The sequence below is a fragment of the Triturus cristatus genome, chromosome 9, assembly GCF_964204655.1.
Source record: "Triturus cristatus chromosome 9, aTriCri1.1, whole genome shotgun sequence".
NCBI classification, from domain to species: Eukaryota; Metazoa; Chordata; class Amphibia; order Caudata; family Salamandridae; genus Triturus; species Triturus cristatus.
The window spans coordinates 41,306,599-41,332,733 of NC_140592.1; the positions used below are offsets into that span (position 1 = coordinate 41,306,599).

Sequence of the window (26,135 nt, forward strand, 5' to 3'; positions counted from 1 at the left end):
CCAGTAAGACTACCTCTTTCTGTTCCAAAATGTCTCATCTTCTTGCCTTGCGACCCCATGTTCCCAGTCCCCCAGCTCCCAAGATTGTTCCCCATTCACTGCTGACCCAAAATGTCCTGTGGGAGTAGCTTCCCGCTGACATTTTGAGCCCAGTGCTGGATAGCAGAGTGGGTTCGCAGGCCCTGGCCCTGTAGGTGAGCGCCTGGCTTGAGTGCACTGGCTTCAGACCGCTACCTTGAGCCCCAGGGCCAAAGAATGCGCCCTGTAAGTGATCATGTGTGGCGGAGACTGCGTAGAACAGAACCAGGGGTGGGGCAGCCACCATTTTGGGGTGGGGGGGGGGAAGTATGAAGACCCCCCCCATGAGAATGTGATCATTGGTTGCTCCTGCCTTCTGGGGGTTCAGGGACCAATGTGAAGGCTGTTCCTGCGACTGTGTGGTCACTGCCATACTGTGCAGAGGAAGCCATGTTCTCCCTAAAGGGGGAAAAAGTGCTCGCCTTCCGCCTTGCCCTGGCTTTGAACCAGTCATGCCACGGGGGAGGGGGGGTGGGGGATTAGTGGGGTCAAGTACTGGAAGAAGAGGCCTCAGGTGGCTGTTTGTAACAGGAATTTTAGCCCCTGAAGTTGAAGGTTTCACCTTTGGACACTGATGCAAGAATATCTATGTGTAATGCTACATTCACTCATCCGCAAATTAGTTCTATTTTTGGTAATTTTTTATTTTTTTGGACCCCGATGCAGGTCGGTGTGACGCTGCCCCTGGGTGCTTCGTGGGTGGAGAAGGAGGTTGTACAGATGAGCAGGGCCGGTTCATGTCCTACAGGCACGACAGGTGAGTCCACGTCGATCCAAGCCTTTTGGGGTTCGTATACTTGGGAACTCCTAGCAGTAGGGGTGCCCAATAGAGGCCCGTCTACTACAGAATAGCAGGGGTAGAGCTCGGTCCGGGGCGCCTGGCTGTGAGTATTCTGTAGCCCTCTGTGTGGTACGGAACGCACATACTCGTTGGGGTATCATTTTATTTTCCCTGCTTTGGCCTCCATTTTGTAGAAAGTCTGGGTTTGTAGACACGACCTTGTAAACTTCAATTCTGGAAACTGCTGCGGTTTGCGATCTAATGGCAGCGAAATCTGCGAATAACTTTATACTCGGTTTGTTATTGCATGCGCAACCGGGCCGAAGCAAACCTGCTCCCCAGTGAACCTACCAGTAGCGGGGGCTAAATATCTAAACCGCGTGACCTGTTCTTTAACTTCCAAACTCGCTTCCGTGCCCTGGACTTTGTGCTGTTTGTGGGCATCGGGCCAAAGGCAGCCTTCTAGGCATGGGGCATCTTGGCACACAGTCCAAGTTCTTGCACAACCACCCCTCCGCTGCGCGTCACCATGAACTGCCCCTAAGCGGGGTGGTTGAGGACTTCGGGGTGGGCCACCGTGCCCCTGTGGGGGCAGCACGTTTTATGTATTTATATTATGTTGAATTTCTGATAAAACACAGACCTGGGTCCGGAGAACAGCGTGGCACCTTCTAGAGAACATTTTTACTTCAGCAGGGATGGACCAAACTTGGGGTGCTCGCCAAGAACAACATCAAGTGGAGGGAGGGGGTTGGGGACTGGTTGAGGCATCATGCCAGAAACAGACCAGTAGGAAGGACACGAGGAGCCCTGTTTCAACACTTTTCTTGAGTAAATAAACTTTAATATTAGAAAAGACCTAAACCTAGATGAGAGAGTGGCAGAATCTTCCGTGTCGAACCCCTGTGGGGTCCTGTGGCCACACCTGTAGGGTATTCTGGAATCACATGCTTGTTCACCTCCTGATGACCTCACTAGAAGAACGGTCACACATCCTTTCATCCACCCCATGAAGGAAGATCTCCAAATTGGAGAAGGCAGGTAGTGTGTAGAAAGTTTTTTAGTTTTTTTGTTGGAAAATGGGCGAGTACCAGCAGTCCCATTTAACTGAGCTAGCGAGGTGTGGGGGACCCAAGTCCTGGTTGGATCTGAACACGCATGACCGCGCTTCCAGGGAAGCATATTGAAGGCTCCCCACCATAAACACGGATGCATTCGGGGTAAAAGTACCAGCATGGCCCCAGGTTCAGGGTGAGGAGATGGCTGTGGCACGCGAGGGGCCAGGGACTGAGGGATGGATGGGGCCCATGAGGGGCCAGGGACTGAGGGATGGATGGAGCCAGGGAATGAGGGGGATGGCTGTGGCACGCGAGGGGCCAGGGACTGAGGGGTGGGTGGGGGCCCATGAGAGGCCAGGGAATGAGGGATGGCTGTGGCACGCGAGGGGCCAGGGACTGAGGGGTGGGTGGGGGCCCATGAGGGATGGCTGTGGCACTTGAGGGGCCAGGGAATGAGGGGTGGGTGGGGGCCGGGGAATGAGGGGTGGGTGGGGGCCGGGGAATGAGGGATGGCTGTGGCGCATGAGGGGTCGGGGACTGAGGGGTGGGTGGGGCCCAAGAGAGGCCAGGGAATGAGGGATGGATGGGGCCCCATGAGGGATGGATGGGACCCCATGAGGGATGGATGGGGCCCCATGAGGGATGGATGGGGCCCCATGAGGGATGGATGGGGCCCATGAGGGGTCAGGACTGAGGGATGGATGGGGCCCCATGAGGGATGGATGGGACCCCATGAGGGATGGATGGGGCCCCATGAGGGATGGATGGGGCCCCATGAGGGGTGGATAGGGCCCATGAGGGGTCAGGACTGAGGGATGGGTGGGGCTGTAGTGCAGCACATTTTCAGCCTGGCGCCAGCAGCGAGTGGGAAGGACGATAACGCACGTTACTCTGAAAAGAAGTCACTATCCTGTTAAAGTCCTGGGTAAATGGTTCAGCATTCTTTGGGGTTTCTTGTGAGGGAAAAGGTTCAGGGGTTCCCTCTGGGCCATAGATGGCAAAGCAGAAGTGAATTGTCAAATTCCTTCGGTCTTAGATGTTCACCTGCTGCTTTCAGACCAGATCCATAATGCGTTCACAACGAGACCTCCTACAACATTGGTTCAACAAGGTTATTTAGTGAAATCGAGGGAGAAATAATGAAATGCAACCACCGAAATGCGATTTAGGCTTTGAAAAGGACCCTCACCCACTCGATTAGCGGCATGCTTCATCATCGGGTCTCATCCTGGTCCCTAAACACCATGGTGGGCTCAACTATGGTCCCGGGAGCTCTTCGAAATGGAGATTTTTAGCCAGTGTGAATTGCAATTTTAAAATGCCTAATGGATGCTGAGGTATCCCTTTAAAAGTGAACATCCGAGGTATGAATACAACAAAAGCTGGGGGTCTGTGTGGTATAACGGCTGTACAACAATTCTAGTGTCGACATGTTTCAGCCTTTACTTCTTGGCCACTGGGGGTCCTAGACTTTCATCTGGCGAGAAGCACTAGCCCCAGAAATGCTATTGGTGTATTATTGCCTCTCTGTCATCATTCTCTGTTGTGTCTGGACACACATCATACAATGTAAACCTGCATTGGGTCCACTCGCCCTCAATTCTCTGCATGGATGATCGTTACTATTGTGAGAACTTCTGTGCGACCTACGAGGAGGGGAGAACATGCCATCAAGGGTGCCATGTCCACTTCGGACACCTCTGTCTCCTGTTGTCTGTCCCAGATCCACAATGCACCAATGTGCTCGGGAGAGGTCATGTTGTAGGAAGAGTGGCAGGTTATTGGCTTCTTCCTAACTAAGGGGATTAGGGGCATTCCTCCTAGAGGAAATCTACGTCGAAACCCGTTAGTACTCCAGGCGGCTGCTGAGGCGCAACAAAGAGCACACTCTACCCCTCCTTGCATCATCTGACACCTCTTTTACTATACCGTTCCCCCCCAAACCAACCTTTCTAAACTCTTCCCTCTGACTCTTCCCATCCAAAAACCCTTTTTACTCATCCAAAAGCCTCCTCCTACTGCTTTGACCCATAAAATAAATTAAAAAAATAAAAAGTCTAAATCCTTCACTCTTCTATTTCTCCACTATCCTTTTTAATCAAAATAGCAGACTAACATGTTCACTTCTCAAATTCCATATTCCACGATACTAATTCACCACTAATCCTTTAAATAAATAATAAAGTGTTTCAACACCCCACCCGGGTTACAAGCGCTATATAAATGCAAACCTCTTTCCCTCTTCTATCCCGCCACCTACCCTTCTCAATCCAAATAACTGACTAAGCTATCCACCACTCAAATTAATTTCATGTTTCACCATACTAATTCAACACTAATCCTTATGGGTTCCAGAGTAGCGTGCTACTCGTGAAAAAAGTGCTTTGAAACCCCATCGGGGTAGCAAGCGCTATATAAATACAAACCTCTTTCCCTCTTCTATCCCGCCACCTACCCTTCTCTATCCAATTAACTGAATAAGCTATCCACCACTTAAAATGTACTTGCATGTTTCACTAAACTAATTCAACACTAATCCTCTATTGGTCCCGGAGTAGCGTGCTACTTGCCGAAAAAGCGCTTCAACGCCTCGTCAGGGGTAGTAAGCGTTATACAAATGCAAATACAATACAATACACATCTCCTGGATGGACCATCTGATGCTCGGATGGGGGGTATTGGGGGAGAGAGACCCTGGCGGCCGAGCTCTAAATACACTCAGTCCTCGGAGTGACAAACAGCAGGGCTGGGCAAGCTTCCTGGCATCATTCTGGCATTTTAGAGCACACACTAAGTTGCTGTGATGTATTAAAACAAGATGTAATTTGAAGGCCATTGTTCAGGACATTGAGGCCTCCACCCAAAGGCATCATAAAGGGATGTTGTGCAAATAGGACATTTCAGGTGAGCTTGGCCCAGCAGCCTAGTCCAAATGGATGCAACATTTTAAAGCAGAGTGCCATAGCTGGGGGTTGCGCAAACGGTGCGTTCTGAGAGCAGGGTATGGATTAAGGCGCATTGTACAGCGCATTCGTGGTGCTCCCTCAATGACATTTCAATAACGTTACGGGGGAGGGGCTGGGGAAGAGTCCTCGTTGCTTTTGTCTTCTATTCAGTGAGTTCTGCACACAGGCCCCAGGGCCTTGCCACCCTTCCTGGATCCATAACCTTCTCAGGCACACCTTCGCCTGCACACAGCAGAACAATCGCTTGGACAGAAGCCGCACACGTGTTCTCTTGCTTCCACGTTCCAGTGATTGCCTCTGGTAGGAAGTTGTAGGCAGTTCTTGCTTTGTGTATTGTGACATTTTTATGTTTTTGTACAGTGCTTCCAATCTCCCGACTGCAGCCTCATAGCGCTTTGGATTGAGGGAACTAATGAGAGGGAATTGCTGAGTAGGGGTGGGCAGAACTCACAAAGTTTCACTCCCTGCAGTTACATGAAAACTCTGCGAGATTCCACGTAGTTCCGCAAACGGGCACAATCTGCATGTCCTGCTGACTTTTAGCACCTGGAGCTTTTTCCGCTCTGCGAAAGAGCGCGAATGGGACCACGCGGTGTGCCAGAGGATGCCGCTTCTTTGCTGCCTCTCACATAGATTTTCTACTCAAGCTGCAGCTTCCTCACTGCAAACGGTCGCGACCGCTTGCGTTGAATCTCTCTGGGTGCCGAAGCACCCGAAACTTGCGCTAGGGGATGCCAATCCTCGCTAGCCAATTTCAGGTTGGCGAGCCGCGCGCGATGAAAAAACACTCTGCCACGCAGCTGTTGGAGTAGTTTTGCCAGAACTCCACGTTACAAGCATAACGCGGAGTGGGCAAAACTCTGCCGGCAGAGTGGAATTTATCGCCTACCCCTCGTGGTGAGCTACATCATGGAGGCTGAGAACCAGTCGCTCATCCTCGCCAAGGTGCAGGTCTTGGTGACGACTCCCCATAAAATATGTTTCTGGTTTCCTTCATCGGAGACGCAAAATACGGCATAGCTGCACCGGAAGCCGCATCCATGAAGGCAATCGGGTGAACTCAGCAAAGTGAGCTCCTCACTTCCACATGGGTAAATATCCCCATAGACCCATAGAAAGTACTTGCTCTGGAACCGGAACCCCTGCTCCCTTCCCTTCTGAATGGGGCGGTGGGGGTCACATCTGTCTGCTCCTTGAGGTTTGGACAACTTTTTGCTTTTCTGCCTCGAGTTCAGAGGGTCTTCGTAAGAAATGGTTAAACCCACAGTTTAAAACTGCAGGGGTGACCAGTTCCAAGCAGCTCTGGCGCTTGTGAACTCCACTTCCGGTCCATATTCTTGGAGGGTGTGGTTTCGAAGTTTCTTTCTTTCGATTGGAGGAGACTCGGCCGTTTGCTGTAAAATAAATAAAAACAAAAGTGGACAGATTCTTAAATATCGGCAACAAATGGTATTTACTGAATTATAATTTGTAATTTATCAATACCGGATGTATAACACTATTTGCAAATGAGTAATTTAGACATAGACAGTTTTTAGCTAGAAGTTCGGATGAGCTAATAGAATTTCAAGATAATATGTTTGAAATCGAACACCGTGCTTTAGAGGTCGGCTGTCTAAATATATTATTGATCTTCTAATCCAATTTGTGATTTTACCAGTTTTATGGCCATTTTAACAAATGGATCTATGCAATAACGAAACTGCACCCTCGAACCGAAGGAACAAATTGAAGATAGTTCCTTTCACACAAGTGAAGGACAAGAAACAGGGGAGTGTCTGAACCCTACTCTCCTCTGTAAACCAAGCCTTCGAAGGAACGCTTGGTACAAAGGATGGGAAGCCATGCGCTTCTTGAAGAAAAAATGCCAGAAGGCCGCCTTCCCTCTGGAGAGATTACAAAAAGGTCCTTCTCTGTATTATATCTGTTTCTGTGCACAGCAGAGGACACATGATTAATTGTAACCATAAAGGAAGGAGACCTTTTTGTGCATTTTCTCCAAAAAGCCTGCGGTAAAACTAAGCAAGTCCGTTAACACTATCAACATAGAAGCCGTTAAAGTTGACTATGCCCAGATGTATACACTGTGGCCAGCACACTTCAACTGAAGTGCAAGTTACTTGTTTCTTCTCCTTATTCGGGGAGACCCAGTCCAGTGCTGGTCATCAATTGCACGCACGCGTTCCCCTCCGCACGCATTTGTAGTGGCCGTTGCCTTTTCGTTCACAGTGAGTGTCTGCTTTTGATATTGTAGTTGTAGGAGGCAAGTTCATAGCCTTCCTCATACTTGCCACTACCCGGCCTCTACAGCGATGCACTGGGAGCGTAACGTGGCAGCTGGCATACCACGGCTTATGGCGGATGTGCTGTTTTACATGTAGTGACACTTCAGCAGCACTGGGGGGAGCAGCGCACCTGGAACCTAGAGCCAGTGACGGCTCGCTTTGTGCCTCACCCAAGCTAGATATCCTCGGCAGCAAACCAACGTAAGACAACCGAGGCAAGACTCCACCACACAGCTTAGCCCTATTAAACCTCCACCAGTAGGAGGTGGTCTTATTGCTTGGAGTACAGCCCACAGAGGTTCTCGCATGCTGCCCTAGAAGCAGTGTATCAGCAGATAACCTTAGCAGTTATGTTGCTTTTAAGACCATACTCTTATCTGCTATCACTCGCCTCTCACCCCAGGTTGGCTGAGCCCAATTTTTGGGTCAAGCCAATCAGAGCCCCTCGCCCACCAACTACTCCTATATGCAGTTCATTCAATACCATACAATACACCTTTAAATGCATGACCAAATATACAAATGTTACGAAGTCTTGGATCTATACAAAAAGTTTAACCGATGTGGAGAAGCGAGTATGCCTTGAAACAGTATCTTCCTGGGCAAGCTTCTGTCCTACCCATCAGACATTGCCCCTTTAAGGGATACTATGTCAGAACACATAAACCTAGTAACCTTTGACATTGGGTGCCATGTAAGCAAGACAAAATGGGGTGTAAGAGCATGGGTGCAGAATTTTGATCTTCAGCTATCTTCATTCTGCACCAATTAATTTCCTGGATGAACTCATTCTTTGCTTGTAGTGTGAGTGGAGCAACAGTGGGTAATTGCTGCAGACTTCTCACTGACACACTCTGCCTTCAAACCTGTAGAGCGCCTGACTCCACTGCTTGGTGTGATCATCAGACATTGAACTCTTTAAAACCTTTCTAAACATAGTTGTATTTGTCAGATAAAGCATTATTCTTGTGTGTATAGTAGCGGCTACAAAGCAGTTCATATGAATAAGGAGATTTTAGAAGCTGGAAAAGAGAGAGGTCAAAGTCTTAAAATGTTTTTGATAGGGGTACAAAATGCCCGGATGTGTTAAATTCCAAGGCATGTGTTTCTTTCCTCCAAGTGCTTCTGTGGTACAGACCAGCGATGTCCGCTTCCTCTTGATGTAAAGCTCCACCCTCTCTGTGATGAGGAAGTGGAGTCACCGGAGGGAAGGGTGCACATTCATATGAGGAACAATGAAAGTATAAGGGCTTAGTGGGTGCTTATATGTGCTAGTGCAGTATTATCGCATTCGAGGAGTTCTGATACCATGCTAAACCATGAGGCCACGGGCATCCGTAAACACCACGGGAAACGATGGAGGCCATACTCGCATGTCATCGCTTTTATTCTTCTATTATGTTAAAAAAAAAAAACACGGTGCAATATTTATGAATTGCAGTTTTAAAAACACAACTAGTTATTAATGCCGGCACGTATATATATATGAATTTGTGAGTATAAGAGGTTCAGTTAGTAATAAATGTAATAACAAAAAAAATCTCTAACCAACTTCAGTTTAAAGGATTTCATAGTTCCAATCTATAAACATGGAAAGCCGCCTGTTGCATAGAGATACACAACCACGCTCTATGAAGTGCTCGTGACCTCTCGCTTGATGACACTACAGATTACATCATGGATGACATCACTGCTGGCCAGAGGTGACATTTCGGATATTGGGCCCGTACACAGTGACCAAAGGCTGCTGCAGTTACACTCCACAGCGATGCTTATTCTGTCAGAAGGCTGCAGTACCACTTTCAACATACAGATGTCCTCGCGATGCATAACTCTAGAAAAGAGGCAGTGTTTCCTCTGCTGGCAAGCCTACGTGGAAAAGAGTAGGCTGGTGGTTTCTGTGATGAACTTAATTATGTAAATGGTGGTGATGCGTGATGTCACCAGTAATGTCATTGTCCCTTCTGATAGTAAAAGATGCTACAGCCCCATTCCCTAAACTTATATGTCCTCATAGACCTTGTTTGTAGCTGGAACGCTGCACAATGACTAAACAGATGTTCAAATGATGGCCATACATTGAATGAAGGCTGCATTCCGTCGGTATCCTTCGCTGAACCCTACAGGGGCGGAGCTGGTGATTAAAATCTCCGCAGTTACAACTCAACTTTTCATTTTTCCAAAGTAGATTTTTAAAAAAATTAACACCTGTGAGTTTTAACATTAGTAAGATTAGTTATTTTACAGTGCTTGGATGTCCAATGCAGGGCCACTGAAATTATGCGGCCGGTGAGGGCTAAATCTTGTGTTAGGAATGAGCAAATTATGCTGCAGGAAACGGCAAATTATGCGGCATAATGCAACACATGTTTTTTAATAGTATTTCATTATTTTGTACTTTTTACACTTGTTAACAATGTCTGGGCATCGGGTGCACCCCCATTAGTACCAGTTTAATATCCAAATATCGCAATTAGCAACAGACCAGTTAACCTTTGCATAAGGCCTTCCACTGTGCGACAACATGGCGCTGTTTATCGTAACTTTTGAACAGTTTGAGCTAGAAACAAATTTTTTTTTATTGTTCAACTCTACAGATTATGCAGCAGATGATGGATTATGTGGTAAATTTGGCAAATCTGTAATTATGCGAAAATAGCCGCGGCCTCACAATCTCATATTCCCAGTGGCACTGCATAACTAACTGCTTTAAAAACGTTCTAATTTGTTTAATCTCCTGCCCAGCTGGGTGGGCACGCACTGTGGGTAAATTCACCCTCCCACTCACCTTCTCCTGCTCGAGTGTGCCATTTTATTCTTCCTTTCATACTTCTCTGGTGCCCTGGCATCAGAAGTCGCTAAGCTGGAATTCCCCTTGGCGCTGAGGTTTGACTTCAACCGCAAACAAAGCCTGTTTCTGCCGTTAACAGCTTCACTTCCGCCTCTGCTCTTCCGCCTGTTTAAACCATCTTAACCACCACCCCATTCTATGTTCATCTTTAAAAAAAACATTCGAGGATTAATGCACCCGCAAATACTTCAACTATCGTCTCAATTCTTTTTTTCTTTTCTTTTTAATTGGTTTTGTTCTTAAGTAAATTGAGTGACATTTGGGGGTTGTCACGAAGAAGAGATAAAACGCAGATGAGCCAGCAGAGGGATTTAAATCTGTGGGCTCGGTCACTGCTGGGTCTGGCTCAGCGCCTGCAAACGAACATCTCTTGCTGTCTTTGAAGACTGTTGTTACTACTTGTGCCAGGACAGAGGATGTGGGAGGAGATGCCCCTGTCAGTGGAAGAGAACAATCCTGGAACTGAGCAAGCTTACCGACTTTAAAAAAAAAAAATTCCCCTCTTCTTATTTGCTTCCTTTGTATGTGACCAGGACTGGTGCTACATTAAGGCCATCACGAGTAGCTGTCTTACAGCACTCCCAGAAAAAAACCACAGGAGGGCAGCAGATGGCCACAAATGGCCTCTAAAAACCTTGTTAGAGTGATGGGACTGCCCGAAAGGCACTTGAGTTCCAAAGATCCTTCCATTGGGCTGCCTGTCGTGTAGCGGCTTGACATGGGTGTGTAGAGAATGTGTCGGAGCGTTCTCTGTACTTTCAAGGACTCTGGCAGAGTTTGTCAATATCCAGAGTTTTTCTGCCTGCCCTTGGAGCACATCTACTACAATTGACCACACATCAGGGTATAGCTATCATTAGTGTAGCAGGTGCAGTGGCACTAGGACCCAGGAGTGTGAAAGGTTCTCTGCAGCCCAATTCTGACTGCCTGTTATTACACATGGAGAAGGCGGGGCCATGTCGTGTGCTTACAGCTCCACTGTTCTTATGCAGTGCCTTGTGCTTTCACCACCACATTCCGGTGAGTACCTGCTCCCACTTAGGAAATTACTTGGTACCCCCCCAGTCCAATGATGCCCAAATTCTCATCAGCCTGGAGAATGACTTGGGTAATCCTCCAAAGATTACCAAGTGTCTCAAACGCATACATCAATGCGGATTAAACGTTATTTTCTCTGTCTGAAGGAGACTAAAATTGAAGTCCTAGGTACGATCAATGCGCCTGTCGGCTTTGGAGCCCCTTCAAATATGTCTAAGGAAATAAGAGACAAACCTAGGGGCTATCCTAGAACCAGCTGAATTGGGGGCTCGGGTAGGACTCCCAACACAAGAAATGTTTACAGACTAAGACCTGAGGTAGAACCAGGAATGCACTTCACCTTCACAGGTATCTGCTGCTCTCTTCAGTGGAAACATAATCTTTAGTTGAAATTTCGAAGTTGTATTCCAATTTGCATATGAACTAACTCACAGTGACGGCTGCTGCCGGCCAGTGGTGGTGGTGGGGCGGGGGAGGAGTCGGCGGGTTAAAAGATCACTTACCTGCCGGCTGGCTGGCGCTTCTCCTCCGTCCTCTCCTTCTGTGAACCGGAAGCACTCCCTAGCCAATCATGACGCTGCTGTCGCCAGCATGACAGCAGCGTCGTGATTGGTCAGAGCCTGTGCATGTTCTCCACCCAGGCTGCGCAATGCAGTCGGGTGGAGAGCATGCTAAGTGTGCATGACTGTTTGGACGGCCGGCCAAACCCTCAAGCGACTTAGGTGCACTCACCACTGCTCCCCCTGCTGGCTGTGATGACAGCCAAGCTCCGCCCTAAAACTGGCTTCTGCAGGGAAAAATACAATGATGTTATCATCGTGTTATTATCATTTTAATTTTTTTCCACTGCTGAAAAGCAGTGGGGTGGCGCTCCTCCACCTTAGCGGAGGAGCCACCCCTGCCAGCTCATTAAAATGGGCGGTAAGATGAGACCGCTTGGCAAACGGCTAGATGCAATGAATGAATTCATACTTCATAACTTTGTTCTGTTTCTTTGCCCATGAGTAGAATTCATATAAAATACTTATTTGCTCAAAGAGTCAGGAGAGATCCCTCTTTCTGTATCTTTCTCAGTTCCATTTCCTGACTGTAAACTCCAAACTCAAACTGCATTTAAGACACCAACCATTGCATATGGGTGAAGAGTACAATTCATTTTGAGTACATTTATCCTGAAACTTTTCAGCTCTATAGCGCAAAGAAGTACTGAAGATAGGCACTGTTAAATATTATTACCCTTCTCTATATTGGCAATTATGGTTTGTCTCTTGGTTGGTCTCGAATTCAAGAGATTTGTATGACCTTTGCCAATAAAACAATAATGTTTCCATTATCTGCCGAGGAGCTCCGGAGTTAACTAGTACCCCCCTCCCAGAGTGCCTGGGTTAACTAGGACTCCCGCTCCCCCCCAGGGGTGTGTGGGTTAACTAGGATCCCCCAGGAGTGCCCGGGTTCATCAGTATCCCTCACCCCCCAGGAGTGCCTGGGTTCATCAGTATCCCCCCCAGGAGTGCCTGGGTTCATCAGTATTCCCCCCCCACCCCCCGGAAGTGCCTGGGGTCATCGGTATCCCTCACCCCCCCAGGAGTGCCTGGGTTCATCAGAATTCCTCACCCCCCCAGGAGTGCCTGGGTTCATCAGAATTCCTCACCCCCCCAGGAGTGCCTGGGTTCATCAGTATTCCCCCCCCACCCCCCGGAAGTGCCTGGGGTCATCGGTATCCCTCACCCCCCCCGGAAGTGCCTGGGGTCATCGGTATCCCTCACCCCCCAGGAGTGCCTGGGTTCATCAGAATTCCTCACCCCCCCAGGAGTGCCTGGGTTTATCAGAATCCCTCACCCCCCCAGGAGTGCTTGGTTTCATCAGGATCCTTCACCCCCCCCGGAAGGGCCTGTGTTAACCAGGATCCCCCACCCCCATTAGGAGTGCCTTCCCCGAGGAGTGGGCCTGGGTTCACCAGGATCCCCCGAGGAGTGGGCCTGGGTTCACCAGGATCCCCCGAGGAGTGGGCCTGGGTTCACCAGGATCCCCCGAGGAGTGGGCCTGGGTTCACCAGGATTCCCCGAGGAGAGCGCGGGTTAATCCGATCAGACTCCTACATGTACTTCCTTCTCTCAAAACTGTTTGGAAGGTTCTTCTCTTCACCTGGTTAATTATTACAGACTTGCAGTACAGCCAAGCACTTAAGCTTTTTCAGACTATGGGCACTCCCTATATTTGGTCTTCTCAAACACTTGATCAAAAAATCTTCAATTTATACAAAAAGTGGCAGAAAGGCAAGTTTTGGGCTTTAATATTTTCCTCTTTACTGGATACCATCTGGGCGGACGCCGTGGTCCTGTCCATGGAGAATCGCATTATTGTCAAGGATGCCACGCATCGGTCACTGTGCGATCCGAACCACATTGGCACGTTCCCTCGCTAGCGCCCTTCAAGATCTTGGGTCTGCTGGGCTTCATGCGCTAGACGGGCCTTTGAAAGGGATCTCTACAAACTGGGGTCACTTGTATTCCTGTCTGGCAGATCACACTGGACTGTTCCTAAAGAAGTGGGACCGAGACGTATTTGTTTATGGTTGGTCTCGGTCTAGAGTAGCATGGTGGGCAAATATTTTTTCAAGAATTCCCCCTGCCACGGTTTTGTTTTAACTGCTAAGCCCTTTGCACTCTGGTGTTATTTCTTATGACCATCTAGCTTTCAGAAAACAGTTAAAAACGTGACTGTTGGTTTGTCGTTTCTCTAGTGTGTGCAGGTTGTATGACCCCTCTTCCACCCATGCCAGTGCAGGCTATGGAGTCCCTCTTCCACCCATGCCAGTGCAGGCCATGGGGTCCCTCTTCCACCCATGCCAGTGCAGGCCGTGGCGTCCCTCTTCCACCCATGCCAGTGCAGGCCGTGGGGTCCCTCTTCCACCCATGCCAGTGCAGGCCGTGTGGTCCCTCTTCCACCCATGCCTTTGCTGGTCCTGGGGTCCCTCTTCCACCCATGCCAGTGCAGGCTGTGGGGTCCCTCTTCCACCCATGCCAGTGCAGGCCGTGGGGTCCCTCTTCCACCCATGCCAGTGCAGGCCATGGGGTCCCTCTTCCACCCATGCCAGTGCAGGCCGTGGCGTCCCTCTTCCACCCATGCCAGTGCAGGCCGTGGCGTCCCTCTTCCACCCATGCCAGTGCAGGCCTTGGGGTCCCTCTTCCACCCATGCCAGTGCAGGCCGTGGGGTCCCTCTTCCACCCATGCCAGTGCAGGCCGTGGGGTCCCTCTTCCACCCATGCCTTTGCTGGTCCTGGGGTCCCTCTTCCACCCATGCCTGTGCTGGCCCTGGGGTCCCTCTTCCACCCATGCCTGTGCTGGCCCTGGGGTCCCTCTTCCACCCATGCCTGTGCCGTCCAAGTGGTCCCCTCTTCTACCCATGCAAGTGCTGTTCGTGGGGTCCCTCTTCCAACCATGCCCGTGCTGTTCGTGTGGTCCCTCTTCCACCCATGCCGGCCGTGTGGTCCCTCTTCCACCCATGCCGGCCGTGTGGTCCCTCTTCCACCCATGCCGGCCGTGTGGTCCCTCTTCCACCCATGCCGGCCGTGTGGTCCCTCTTCCACCCATGCCGGCCGTGTGGTCCCTCTTCCACCCATGCCGGTCGTGTGGTCCCTCTTCCACCCATGCCCGTGCCGGCCGTGTGGTCCCTCTTCCACCCATGCCCGTGCCGGCCGTGTGGTCCCTCTCCCGCCCGTGCCGGCCGTGTGGACCCTCTCCCACCCATGCCAGTGCTGGTCGTGTGGTCCCTCTTCCAACCATGCCCATGCTGTTCATGTGGTCCCTCTTCCACCCATGCCAGTGCTGGCCCCTCTTCCACCCATGCCAGTGCCGGTCATGTGGTCCCTCTTCCACCCATGTGAGTGCTGGCCGGGTGGTCCCTCTTCCACCCATGCCAGAGCCGGCCATGTAGTCCCTCTTCCACCCATGCCTGTGCTGGCCATGTAGCCCTTCTTCCACCCATGCCAGTGCTGGTCGTGTGGCCCCTCTTCCTCCCATGCCAGTGCTGGTCGTGTGGCCCCTCTTCCACCCATGCCAGTGCTGGTCGTGTAGTCCCTCTTCCACCCATGCCAGTGCTGGTCGTGTAGTCCCTCTTCCACCCATGCCAGTGCTTTTCATGTGATCCCTCTTCTTCCCATGCCTGTGCTGGTTGTGTGGCCCCTCTTCCTCCCATGCCAGTGCTGGTCGTGTGGCCCCTCTTCCACCCATGCCAGTGCTGGTCGTGTGGCCCCTCTTCCACCCATGCCAGTGCTGGTCGTGTAGTCCCTCTTCCACCCATGCCAGTGCTGGTCGTGTAGTCCCTCTTCCACCCATGCCAGTGCTTTTCATGTGATCCCTCTTCCACCCATGCCAGTGCTGGTCGTGTAGTCCCTCTTCCACCCATGCCAGTGCTGGTCGTGTAGTCCCTCTTCCACCCATGCCAGTGCTTTTCATGTGATCCCTCTTCCTCCCATGCCTGTGCTGGTTGTGTGGCCCCTCTTCCTCCCATGCCAGTGCTGGTCATGTGGCCCCTCTTCCACCCATGCCAGTGCTGGTCGTGTGGCCCCTCTTCCACCCATGCCAGTGCTGGTCGTGTAGTCCCTCTTCCACCCATGCCAGTGCTGGTCGTGTAGTCCCTCTTCCACCCATGCCAGTGCTTTTCTTGTGATCCCTCTTCCACCCATGCCAGTGCTGGTCGTGTAGTCCCTCTTCCACCCATGCCAGTGCTGGTCGTGTAGTCCCTCTTCCACCCATGCCAGTGCTTTTCATGTGATCCCTCTTCCACCCATGCCAGTGCTGGCAGGGTAGTCCCTCTTCCAACCATGCCAGAGCTGGCAGGGTAGTCCATCTTCCACCCATGCCAGTGCTGGTCGTGTGATCTTTCACTGGGCAGTGGTAGGACACCCTTTGGGATAATAAAGTCCTTTACTAATTTCAACAAAACCAATAATTGAATCGGTTGAATGTTAAAATATTTGTAAAAATATAAAACAGACCCTTGCGGTGAGACGATCAGATGTTCTAGAGGAGAACTGAGGAAATTGGCATCTCAAGAAGAAGAGACTGAAACCAATCTGGATTAAGAGGAGAAAGAGTGGAGAGCGAGCAATCGAGGGTGAATGAAAATCTAGGAGCACAAAGTTGAAAGAGTGAGGAAAAATGACAACATCTCCTGCTCCACTGGTCCATTCTTGTATCGAGATGATCCCGTGGGTGGGGTGCAGCTCAGTAACCACAAATATGACCAGGTCCAAAGGGATCCAGTGATGCACGTTAGAGGTGTGAGGAGCCTGCGGTCCAGGTGGAAACCGCCTTCTTTGAGCCAGGTTCGGTCATTGGAGCCTCCCTGCTGCCTTCAAGGCACATTATCAATGTTTGCCTGGCACACTTCTGCCATGTGTGGCCTGCAGCACTGCCTGTATTCTGGGTACCCCTCCTGGGATTCCTCGTAGACTGGAGTCTTGGTGGTGTTGGGTCAATCAGCAATGATCGATCTGTTCAGAGTTTTGATAATTGATTGATATTGGTTTCCCTGCTTTGAATAAAATGTCTGGTCTTGCAAGGGCACCTTATGAACTTCTTCGAGTGGGACTCTGTGCCACAGGACATTTTTCTGTTGAACTGTTTCATATCTTTACTCCATTAGATAAACCCCGCCTCTCTCAATGTCCAATAAGAGACGCAAATGAGTTGCGCATTGATCCCCTTGAGGGAGAGCGGGCACCCCACGAGATGACCAATCCGCAGCAGTAGATCTCCTCTATGTGAGATCCTCTTCTCTGGATCACTCTACTTGTCCATCCTGGGGCAACAGAAGTCTACCTGTCCTTGGGACAAAATCCAAGAGCCTCATCTTTTGAGTTGCGTTGTAGATGTTCCGCTGCTGTCTCACAGAACAGGGACATGAACGGACTGTGTTTATTGGTAAAATGATTCGACCTCTATGTGCGCTTTGTCTGGATGAACTCACAAGGTGGACTGCTGTCCTGTGGGTTTTATTGTAGAAACCTAAAACTTGCCCAGGATGAGAACCACCAGATCCAAGCAGCCTGCTGCCTTCTTGCGTTGTCATCGATCCTTGAGTAGCGCAGTTTGTACGGCTTGTGGCATTGTCCTTTCGCACATCCTGGGCTTGTCACCGGCCAGATCCCAGGAGCCAGGTTTCCTTGGGTGACGATGGGTCTCTTCAGTGTGGTTCATGGGGGATGGTTCCTTCTGGCTTGAAGGTAGACCCCAGTGTGCACCTCTTGAGTCTGAGATGTCAGGTGTTCTTATGTGCGATCAGTGACCTGTCAATCAGTTAAACCTTTTTCAGTCATACTAAAATAGATCACAAAAGCACAATACAATCAAACAATACAAGTTCCTCTAAGTGAGCTGTCGTTCTATGGTTGCGGCCGGGTATCGGGTGGGGTGTGTTTTTTAGGGGTGTCTGACAAACCCAAAAATCCACCTTGTGTGAGCCTGTGATTGTGGAATGGTTTCTGTGGTTGTGTGTGGAGAGTATTGAGTTATTGTGGGGTCAGAGTTTGACTGTCTGCTGTGTCCTGATGTAAGTAGAAGAACAGATGTGAGTCGTGCTCTCTACTGGTGCAGACGTCACTTCTCCCATCTATGTGGCTTTGTCCCTGTGTCGTGTCTGTGCCACACAGACCCTAAACAGTCTCTAACGTCACCCTTGCTTGCTCAGCACTGTTGCCCCTCTTTGTCAGTTCACGTATATTTTAACTAAGTTGTTTTTGTCAAAACTGTTCCTGCGGGACGTGGTACCTACTTTGTGTCCAACGAGTTTTCATCCACTGTAGTGTAGGTTTGTTCTGCTTTTATCCCATGCTGGTGTGGTTACCTCCATCACACCTCCTTCCACACCTTTAGTTTATAAATGGATCGATTTTGATGGTCTCTCCTGGTGGTACTCGTGATTTCAACCATCCCTGACTTTAGCTGCAGGACCATCTCCAGTGACTGTGTTCTCCTGGAAGATGCCCCGGGGCTGGGCACACACTCCTGCCTCTCATCAGTGCTGGAATGAGTAAACCAAGTCCTTTCTGTGTGTTTGTTCTTGGTCAACACGTGGGGTTTCAGTCGTTCTTCCTGTGTGTGGTTTGTGTCACAATGTGCTCCAGTACCTGCCAAAAGAGAGATTTAAGTGCATATTAAAAGCTGGAGGCAGCTATGGGCGTATGACCCCCCAGGCATCGGTGACCTTGCCTCTGATCTTCTCAGTCTGGTATCCGTCCATGCCTTCCAGTCAGGCCCCTCTAAAAAGAACTTTAAACTGAACTGTAGCGCTGAAAAGATGTCAGTGGAATGTTCTAAGGCTGGAACCCCGGTTGAGAGAACTGAGGTTCAAGTTTTGGAAGTGACATAAAGTCACATTCTGCATTTTTAGGTCTCGGCTAGCGAAGGCTGCGCTTGCGCAGTCTCGCTCGCGAGATTTAATGACTTGGAGAAGAGGGGCTTGAACCCGCCCCTCTTCTCCATTGGCTGGCCTCTTGAATGCTGGCCAGCCATTGGAGAAGAGGTTTGTCACTCCGAACAGGCCCCGTCCTTTTCGGATTCGGGGGCGGTTTTTTTCGCTGCTTTTCGCTGGGCGTGTTTTTCTCACCTCCAGCCAATGGCAAGAGGAGAGAAAGAAAAACACGCCCCTGAATCCGAAAACGCCGCTGCGTTTCTCCGAGGCATTTCTGCTTCACCTCGGAGAAAGGCGGCGGTGTTAATGGCGTCCTCTCCCCCTGCTGTCGGCTCCCGTGTTCGGCTGCTGATATACTTATATACTGACATGAATGTGAACTTTTGCTGCATCAGCGTGCACTGGCATGCATTAAAAATACTGATCCGAATAAATGCCTGGCATTGCTAGCCCCATCCCTGATCCCACCCCCACTCCACCCCATGTCCACTGCGTAATTTGGTGCTGCAGCTGCACTTATTTTTCCTATTTAAATCACTAAGCAAGCTCTATAAATTCAATCACAATACAATATATAGATAATACAAATAATGCATAATACAAAGACTGGTATATATTTTAGAATAATATAATCTCTTATCCAGAAATGATGATGCAAGTAATGTTTATATAGCAAATACCTCATCCATGAAAAATAAGTGTACTTTTGAAGGTTTTGTATTCAAATTGATAAAGCTTGATTTTTATTACACAGGCTCGATTTCACATCAATAACTTTAAATACCCTTACAAATCTTAATTTTATAGTAAGGTTTCTTTCGGAGTCATGAAAAAGTTGTAGTTTCAAGATGGCAGCCATATCAGTGCGCAACCTAGCGAACTACAGATTAGTGAGCGATCCACCAGTCTTCTCTTTCTTTTGTGTTTCCATGGGCGGGACTTCCTCCAGGCAGGGCTATTCACTCACGCGCACTCGTCCTTTCCTCCTGTTCATGTTGTGGACAGTGCCAGACGTCGTTAAGGTGAGACACCGTAGTATTGAAGCAGTAAGTGCCTTGTCTGATTTCAGAACACCGTGCTTAAGAGAGTAGGAGCACATCACTCTTGTCATGGACGGAGTAAGCAAAGGAGTTGGGAGCGACGCTAGCATGGCTTAAAACGACACGTCAGCAAACAGTGGTCTGGAGCAAGGGGGTCTTGTTTTGATGTTACAAAGGTACTTAGTGGCGGTGAGACAGTTTCCCGGGATACTTGGTGACTGTGGTAGAGCACACAGACAGATGAATGGGAGAGGAAGTATGTTGGTCTAGGTAATGCATGGGTGGAGGGTTTAGGATGCAGTGACTGTAGAGGCTTCACACTCTTGTGGCTTGTGGTGATCAGAAACGAGGTGGCTGATGTGCACGTAATTTTATGTGTGGAGTCCTTACACAGTGCGCTCACCGATGGGGTTGTGTTAGGCGCTAGGTACACGTCATCAAGGGCTTTGGGGCTGATCAGGCTATCACCAACTTCGGACATATTACATCTCTTTATGTTCATTGTTTTCGTGAGAAACAGTGCGGTACAAAACTAATGTAGGTGCACATGGAAGAAGACCGAGTAGTAAACCCAACATCTCTTTACATTTGTTTTGGATGTGCATTTCGACGACACTCAATAGCTCTCCAAAGTGATGCATTTTACATCCACAAAATGCTAAATCATTTCCCATTTGGCTGGCATTGGGTGACAGTCTGATCGGCGACACTTGCACTGGTCTCCTTCGGCCCTTCCCGCCTCCTCCATTACCATACACTCCTTGGCCCCTCCCGGCCATCACCTACCCCCCCTGCCCAATGGCTCCCGGGCGCCCCGCTGAAACTGTGACCCACCCAACCGGCCTCTGAAGGACGAAAGGCTTCGGGATAAATACCACGCAACTCCTGCCTACCCCCAGGTCTTCCCCCTGTTGCTCCTGAGCACCACCACGACCGACCCCCGGCTAAAGGCCGCATGGGTCCCCTATGCAACGGGCGAAGCCGGGGTGCAGCAGCAATCTGCAGCTCAGCTATCACCAAGTGCAACCACCCCCCGCCCTCTCCAGCATTGCTCCCTGTACCGCGACCCTCATCCCTCCCCAGAGAGCGCTTCACCCTCGCCCTCCCGGCTCTTATGCACCACAGTGGCCCTGCAGCTGTCCGCACCTTTATGCCACCCTGCTAAACGGCCCCCCTCCCACCCTCATCTCACACCATGTAGCTGTGTGTGTGTGTGTGTGTGTGTGTGTGTGTGTGTGTGTGTGTGTGTGTGTGTGTGTGTGTGTGTGTGTGTGTGGGGGGGTGTATCTCTGTGTGTGTGGGGGTGGCTCTGTGTGTGTGGGTGGCTCTGTGTGTGTGGGGGAGGGTCTGTGTGTGGGGGGGGTGTGTGTGTGTGTGGATGGCTCTGTGTGGGTAGCTTTTTTTGTAGGTGGCTCTATGCGTGGTGGGTCTGTCTATGTGTGGGTAACTCTGTGTGTGTGTAGGTGGCTCTGTGGGTGGCTTTATGGGTGGCTCTATTTGTGTGTGGGTTGTTCTATGTGAGCGGCTCTGTGTGGGTGGCTCTGTGTGTGTGGGTGGCTTTGGGTGTGTGGCTCTGTGTGTGGGTGCAAATGCAATAGGTCTCGCATTTGAGAGTGATTAAGCTATTGACATTGTAAATAACAATGCCGTTTCTTTAAATGTTTTAAAAACAAAAACATAAACAAAAATAATGTAATGAGCAATGCCAATAGCTTTAACTTTAACAATGCCGAGACCATTGCATTGTAAATGCTTGTTAAAGGTGGAGATGGCGCTCGGCTTCCAATGCCCAAGGGCCCTCGGTAGCACCCGGTGTCCGTCCATCTGCTTTTCCCAGTGCTTCACGGCGCTACTAAACAGCTGCCCACATGTTACAGGGATCTCTGTTCTGGTTGGTGAACAATCCAGACTGAATTTGGCTCCATGGCACATGGTGTTCATTTTAGGCACTCATTTTAGGCACTTTATACTTTTGAAGCCGATGCTTCTGTGGTCTGTAACCAGTCTCGGTTTTTTATTTGTAACTTTTCGTTTAATTTATGGATGCGGATAATGTCATGTATATGCAAAGCTTTTTATTAATTATGCACAATAAACGTTACTTTACATGAGGTTAACTCCATCATTGGGGGGGGGAGGGCCTGAAGTGTGACGTTATTGGCAATTTATACGGCAAAGCACCAGTATTGCAACTAAATGAGAACTGTGACCCTATTTGAACTTACTTTTTTTTTAATCTTTAAAATACGGCTTCGGGTTAGTTGCAGACCAGGGTAAGGCAGCTGTAAAACTCTGACATGGTGGTCTCCCATCTCATGAGCTCTCTTCCGATCTTTGTCGCAAATATTTGAACTACTGAGCTGGAGGGTCCCACGACTGCTGGGCAGTGCAAGTGAACTACTGAGGTGGAGGGTGCTGCGACTGCTGTGCAGTGCAAGTGAACTACTGAGGTGGAGGGTCCTGCGACTGCTGGGCATTGCAAGTGAACTACTGAGGTGGAGGGTCCTGCGACTGCTGGGCAGTGCAAGTGAACTACTGAGGTGGAGGGTCCCACGACTGCTGGGCATTGCAAGTGAACTACTGAGGTGGAGGGTCCTGCGACTGCTGGGCAGTGCAAGTGAACTACTGAGGTGGAGGGTCCTGCGACTGCTGGGCAGTGCAAGTGAACTACTGAGGTGGAGGGTCCTGCGACTGCTGGGCAGTGCAAGTGAACTACTGAGGTGGAGGGTGCTGCGACTGCTGGGCAGTGCAAGTGAACTACTGAGGTGGAGGGTCCTGCGACTGCCGAGTGTGGACAAGTGAAATGCTGAGATGGAGGGTCTATTACTGCTGAGCAGGTACAAGTGAATTACTGAGATGGAGGGTCTCGCAACTGCTGTGTGGACAAGTGAACTACTGAGATGGAGGGTCCATGACTGCTGGGCAGGTGAAAGTGAACTAGTGAGATGGAGGATCCATGACTGCTGGGCAGGAGCAAGTGAACTACTGAGATTGAGGATCCATGACTGCTGGGCAGGAGCAAGTGAACTACTGAGATTGAGGGTCCATGACTGCTGGGCAGGTACAAGTGAACTACTGAGATTGAGGATCCATGACTGCTGGGCAGGAGCAAGTGAACTACTGAGATTGAGGGCCCATGACTGCTGGGCAGGTACAAGTGAACTACTGAGATAGCGGGTCCCAGGACTGCTAATCAGGTAAAAGTGGGCTTCTGAGGTGTAGGTTCCCATGACTGCTCTGCAGGTACGACTGAACTACTGAGAAGGGGGCTCCCATTACTGCTGAGCATGCACGAGTGAAATAGTGAGCCGTCTGAGTGAACTACTGAGGTTTACTTCTAGTGACTGCTGAGGTGTATGGTCTCATGGCTGCTAAACAGACACAAGTGAACTACGGAGGTGTTAGAGAACCCTGACTGGTGAGCGGGTGAATAAGTGAGGTGTAGGGGGGTCCTGCGGCTGCTGTGTGGGCACAAGTCACAGATATGCCATTCTGTTAAATTAAGCTAAGGTCCATAGTGACCCACAATGTACTTTTGCTAAATAGTGGATCTCCATTTGCAGTTACCTTTGGACCCACTCAGCTTTTTTCGAGTTAGTTTCTGTTCTGTGTTTTGGACTACACTTTCTTGGGTTTAAAGTACCCTTTATTTATTTATTTATTTATTTATTTATTTATTTATTTATTGTCCTGTTCAGATAAGTAGGTGTTAAGTGAAGGGGTTCTTTCACACCTTTGTTGAGAATGGTCTTCTCTGACCTCTGCCAGGCAGGTCTTGGGTCCCAGCATGCCTGAAGCTGTGAAGATTGTGGCTTCTACAGTGTTTTGAATTGTATGCTGGCCACAGCTTCCAGGATTTTACTGGGCTTTGAGAGGTTGATGGAGTTGGTGCATGTTCTCTTAGGGAAGTGGGCCATGTTTGTCAGGAGCTCTACCATGTTGGGGGTGGCGTTGAGTACCCCCGTCACATCTGGTGGAAGGGTAGCTCATGATACTATGGTTGCTGCCACATAAGGTTCGCAGGGAGGTCTGAAGCCTGGATCCTGCTGAAGTTTTACTCCTCGGTTTGATGAACAAGATACCGACTGATTTTCGTAATTTTGCTCCATGATGAGAGGCGGTGTTCAGTGTTGAGTTGTAGTCATGGAGTGATCATACAAGATCATCTTTCCAATCATTTGTAGTAACTTTTAAATAATGTGCTCATTTGGTCCGTCATTGCACCAGCTTGTGTTAGAAATTTGTATGGATTTTATCCTTTCCCGTCTTGGTCTCTTTCCATCGGTGCTCTTGGTCTGGGCCGGTCTGCTTCAGATTGGACAACTTGAGGTTGACATACGTCTCTGCTGCCTTCTGTATGTATATTTTGTGTGTGTGTGTGTGTGTGTGTGTGTGTATATACATATGTGTGTATGTGAATATATATATTCACTGAGGAAAAAACAAAGGCTACAGGGACGGTCTACTTGGGCTCAGATTGTACACGCACAAAACAATAGAAATTCAGCAGTTCTGGTTGGCTGAGCGAACTATAACTTACGCCCCTGCAATGTACTGCTTATGACGTCACATATTCCATCATGCATGACCTGGTCTCTGCATCACAGGGGTGCAGACACATGGAAGTCTCTGTAGCTATAACAGTGCGAATAGGACACTTTACCCCACACGCTTTTAAACGCGTACCATTACCCTGCTTTTTTTGCTCAGCAAAATCTTTTACAAGCAGAGCTTTACAACGCAATCTATTTCAATGCATTCCCCATTACAACGCAATTTACTATGCTAACCCCACCGGGGCGTTGTAATGGGGAATGCATTGTAATAGATTGCGTTGTAAAGCCCTGCGTTGTAAAAGATTTTGCAGAGTAAAAAATGCAGGGTAATGGCATGCATTGTAAAGGATGTTTACCTAACGGAGCATGTTCTTTGCATGATGACCGACTGGCCTCTGGTGGATTGTGTGTCCGTCAGGTTCATGGCGGATAAGGCGTCTTCTGCTGCTTTAGGCAGATGAGATGCCCAGATGAAGTTGGCTTTAGAGATGCCCTGAAGCAAGCGCTGGGTGATTTCCTTTAGGGCTTTTGGGAGTGCTCAGTTGGTGCCTTTTCGAAGTGGACATGTTTGTGCAATATTGAAGGTCATGATAGAAGGGTCTATCTAGGTAGGTTTAGACCTCCATGGATGCTCAGTGTTGAGTGGGCATATGTGTCTTATTGAAGTCTATGTTGAAAGGGTCTATCTAGGTAGGTTTAGACCTCCATGGATGCTCAGTGTTGAGTGGGCATATGTGTCTTATTGAAGTCTATGTTGAAAGGGTCTATCTAGGTAGGTTTAGACCTCCATGGATGCTCAGTGATGAGTGGGCATGTGTGTCTTATTGAAGGCTATGATAGAAGGGTCGATCTATGTAGGACTAGACATCTATAGGTGGTTGGTGATGGATGGACGTCTTGAAGGTTATGGGGAGCTGTCCTGGTGTATTTGGAATTCCATGGATTGAAGGGAGAGACATGTCTATAATGCTGAGAGACCTGAGCGAGGGTTCTGTCCTCCTGCACTTGGAGCTCCATTGGTGGGTGGAGATGGGCAGACTGTTGTATGCAATATTGAGGGGTGGTCATGCATTTGATAGTGAAGGCGCGGGGGGGTCTGTCTACGTAAGCTCAAATCTCCATGGGTGAGTGGGGTGACGAGCCTACTTTATACAATATTGAAGGTTTTGAGGGAAGAGTCTCAAACTATCTTGCCGGTGGGAAGGGGTGGTCAAGTCTTTGATTGTGAAGGTTATAAGGGGTCTGTCCTGGTGGACTTGGAGCTCCCTGGATGGATGAGGAGGGGTGGAGGTCTGATTGTGAAGGTTCTGACTGTGGAGTCTGTCGAGGTGGACTTGGGACTCCATGGATTGGTGAGGAGGGGTGGAGGTCCGATTGTGAAGGTTCTGACTGAGGGGGGTCTGTGGTGGTCTGTGGTGGACTTGGGGCTATGGAGCTATGGGGTGAGGAGGGGTGGAGGTCTGATTGTGAAGGTTGCGAGGGGTCGGTCCCGGGGGACTTGGGGCTCCATGGTTGTGTGAGGAGGGGTGGAGGTCTGATTCTGAAGGTTGCGAGGGGTCAGTCCCGGGGGACTTGGGGCTCCATGGTTGTGTGAGGAGGGGTGGAGGTCTGATTCTGAAGGTTGCGAGGGGTCGGTCCCGGGGGACTTGGGGCTCCATGGTTGTGTGAGGAGGGGTGGAGGTCTGATTCTGAAGGTTGCGAGGGGTCGGTCCCGGGGGACTTGGGGCTCCATGGTTGTGTGAGGAGGGGTGGAGGTCTGATTCTGAAGGTTGCGAGGGGTCGGTCCCGGGGGACTTGGGGCTCCATGGTTGTGTGAGGAGGGGTGGAGGTCTGATTGTGAAGGTTGCGAGGGGTCGGTCCCGGGGGACTTGGGGCTCCATGGTTGTGTGAGGAGGGGTGGAGGTCTGATTGTGAAGGTTGCGAGGGGTCGGTCCCGGGGGACTTGGGGCTCCATGGTTGTGTGAGGAGGGGTGGAGGTCTGATTCTGAAGGTTGCGAGGGGTCGGTCCCGGGGGACTTGGGGCTCCATGGTTGTGTGAGGAGGGGTGGAGGTCTGATTCTGAAGG

At 49.9% G+C, this 26,135-nt stretch overlaps 1 long non-coding RNA gene across 2 annotated transcripts in view; it reads left to right on the top strand.

The window, feature by feature from the left end:
• LOC146797339 (uncharacterized) overlaps nucleotides 1–26,135 on the top strand; it is a 114,128-nt gene that overhangs the window by 50,686 nt on the left and 37,307 nt on the right. For both annotated transcript variants that reach the window (XR_014968472.1, XR_014968473.1), the window contains exon 2: nucleotides 745–835. This is a non-coding gene — a long non-coding RNA (uncharacterized LOC146797339). The remainder of the gene's footprint in view (nucleotides 1–744; nucleotides 836–26,135) is intronic.